This window comes from Carcharodon carcharias, chromosome 9 (assembly GCF_017639515.1).
Source record: "Carcharodon carcharias isolate sCarCar2 chromosome 9, sCarCar2.pri, whole genome shotgun sequence".
Taxonomy (NCBI): domain Eukaryota; kingdom Metazoa; phylum Chordata; class Chondrichthyes; order Lamniformes; family Lamnidae; genus Carcharodon; species Carcharodon carcharias.
The window spans coordinates 23241653-23245064 of NC_054475.1; the positions used below are offsets into that span (position 1 = coordinate 23241653).

Below are 3412 nucleotides of genomic sequence, written 5' to 3' on the forward strand. Positions count from 1 at the left end.
AATCAGAGATCAATACTGGTTGTCTGTGTCTGCTGGTTCTTCAAAATGCTTAAACTGTATTGAAAATCAGCTCTAAGGTGAGCTGGATGCACCAATATTTCTCCTACGCACTGTACTTTATATGGGGTCTCACCACGTTTTTTTTAGCAACAATGCAACTGTATTTGAATCCTTCATTTTTCTGCTAATCTAGTCCCATCTTTTCTCATTTTTAAAGTTTATTGCTATTTTGTTAGAATTCTAAAGCTTCCTAGAGAAATAAATCTAACCTGTTAAGCACAGAAACACTTTTCCCATTAACCTTCAGGTTACTAACAAAGGTGGTTTGCTTCTCTTTTCCTAGATACAAAATGGTGAGTAGAGACTATCGGCAATGTACAGCTGAAGGATGGGATGGCGAGGTTCCATCCTGTGAACGTAAGTTATATTTCCCTGTTTTGTAATGTGACCAACTTGCTTGCCTTTACCAAATGATTGAGCCACCAGCAATGAATTGTCGTGTAGTATTGGTTCACACCCAAGTTTTCTTCCCTACGGTATTTGGACATCTTCTAGTTTGGAATTCCAACTTCTTGGAATGGGAGTAAACAGTTACTCAATGCATTGATTCAACATTGCATAGTAAAGGAAAGCAATGGCCTTGGTTTGCGCTCCTGGGTTGGGAACTCAGAGTTGGGATAATTCACAGCTCCATGAAACTGACCTGGGGGAAAAAGTGGCCTATAAGTTGGAATTTTCATTCCAGGGGAAGCGGGTGAAATGAATTTGGGCCCGACGGCCCCTGAATGAGTGTGGAGGCTGCTGGGTGCAGAGGAGGGCAGGGTGAATGGCCTGCCTCTGTGCTCTGGTACTTTGTCAAATTTTGAAAAAGACAATAAAACAGAACATCCTTCCAGCCTTCATCACTACCCCCCCACCCATCCCTCCACACACTATCCTTGCCCCATCCATGCTAACCCATGTCACCTCATACCTTGTACCCACCCTACACCATCCAGGCCAATGTGTGAAATGAGAAATGGCCATTCATCAAATCAATCCTGCTACCTCCAGAAGACTTTGATCTTAATTAGCACCAATAGTAGTGTTGGAGCAAGGAGCCAAGTTTTGGTGGGTTACGAGAAGTTTGGGAGGTGCTAGTTTTAGGGAACTTGAGTTAATGGGCAGCAATAGTCTGGTCCATGGGAGATCCAGGAGGAAGAAGTGGGAAGTAAAGGATAAGTGCAATTGATTTTAAGGATTCATGCTCCCTTCACTTCCTCTTCCATTCTCTTCCTAGTTTGTTTGTGCCCCACTGAATACATTCATGCAGCCAATAGGAAACTGTTGCATTAATTTACACTTGAGTGAAAGTAATAGATATTGATGAGGCAACAAAAACATGGTGGAAAATTTTAATGGCAGCTGTGCTGAGGTAGAGCAGCTAACACTCTGGAAGCATAAATAAGCAATCTTCGAGATGAACAAGAAGCTTTGAAGATACTTGCTCATTTTGGAGTTCAGCCATTCTTGAAATAATGGACAATATTGATATCAGGACTTTGATTCTATTTTGCACTTTTGCATTAGTTTTTAGTGCCTTGCCAACATGGAAACCTAAATCCCTGTGCTCCTCCATGGCTCCGAGTATCTCGCCACTTAGTCAGTAGATGGAGATTGATGCACGCCAATACAGAGTGCAATTGAAGACAGAGAGGGAATTGTAGTTGTGAAGTTTTGTGGACTAAGAGAAAGTCTTGCATTTGTGTTGCCATAATTTTGAAAAATGAATTCCAAAGTTGGGCTAATGTGATAATTTGGGCAATTATGTTAAGTACTGTGAATTGCAATGATAAAAAGCTCTTGGAGAATTTGGGATTTTGTCACATTTCTATCTCTTCTCATTTTATTTCCTGTGTAGCAATAACCTGTGGTAACCCTGGAGTGATTCTGAATGGATTTTATACCGCACCAAATAAAACAGTTGGAAATAAAGTTACTTTTTATTGTGACATTGGGTGAGTTTTCAGTATATAAATTACTGAATAATTTTGATGAGGGACTACATTATATTAATGTTGCGCTTAAGACAATTTTAGATGACTGCCCATTTCTGAGTCTTCATATTTCTGATAACAGCTCTCCATGTGAGCTCTAGGTGATCCTGATTCCTTCATTGTTCTGCTAACTTAGTTTTGCAAAGGGATACAAATAGGTTACGTGATTGGGCAAAAATGTGGGAGATGGAGTTTAATTTGGGAAACTGATCTTTGATTGTTTTAATTTTTAATCATTTTTTTGATAGTTGAGTAGATTTTCCCTCCATGCACCTTAGAATTCTTATCTGGTCAACACACTGACTTCTCTAATTAACCCTCAGATGACTGATGGTGGCTTGTTTTTCTTTACCTAGATACAAAATGCTTGGTAGAGATTATCGGGAATGTACAGCTGAGGGTTGGGATGGCAAGGTTCCATCCTGCGAACGTAAGTTAAATTTCCCTCTTTTATAAAGTAATGAGCCTGCCTTCTTTGTAAACTGATATTGCCACTTTCAGAGTATTGTCCTGGAGTTTTGATTCATGCCAAGTTTCCTTCACTTCCTGCATTTTGGCATCCTCTGGCTTGGAGTTCTCTCTTCATGGAATGAGGGAGGAAAAGGTTATTCAATGCTTTGATTGAACATTGCATAATAAAGGAAAATAACAGTGTGAAAAATGAGAAACGGTCATTCATCAAATCAATCCTGTTCGTTAGAGAAGTTTTCAATCGTCTGCCCAACTGCAACTGTTAGTGTTGAAGCAAGGAGCTGAGTTTTGATGGGTGATGGACAGTTTAGGAGGTGCTAACTTCAGTGGTGTTCTAACTGACAGGAAATTGTAGTTTTGACCATGGGAAATCTAGGAAGTGAAAGTGACAGGTAAAGGAAAAGTGTGAGTGCTATTACTGACCCATAATAAATCATGCTCATACTCCCTTCTCTTCCTTTCCCATTCTTATTTTATGCTCCAACAAGATCTATTTCTGTGCACTACAGAATTAGCTGTGTTAGTACAGCACGTGTTGCAATAATTTGCTGATCAAGTTTGAGTGAAAATAATAGGTTTAGAGGAGGTGACAAAAACATGGAGAAAGATTTTATTGTTAGTGGTGCTGAGGTAGAGCAGATATTGCTTTGGAAGCAGAAATAAGTGGTCTTTGAGATAGATAGGAGACTTGAAAGTCACTCACTCACTTCTGTGTTCTAAGACCTTTTTAACCATTCCTCAGGATCGAGGATGACTTACTTCCTCCCTGGTTGATTGGATTCTGAGATGGCTGATAAGTCCAATGCACAGTCTGCCACATGTGGGGCAGGTGATGCTTGGAGGGTTGGGTAAAGGAGTTGCTGGGAGATTTGTGCACTCTCTCTGATGCCTCGATTTGGCCTCTG

General features: G+C 40.3%; 1 long non-coding RNA gene across 1 annotated transcript; it reads left to right on the top strand.

The window, feature by feature from the left end:
- Nucleotides 1-367: 367 nt before the first annotated feature.
- LOC121281888 lies at nt 368-2435 on the top strand. Its single transcript, XR_005943970.1, has 3 exons — nt 368-417; nt 1901-1997; nt 2393-2435. It is a non-coding gene; the product is annotated as an uncharacterized LOC121281888 (long non-coding RNA).
- The last annotated feature ends 977 nt before the right edge of the window (nt 2436-3412 follow it).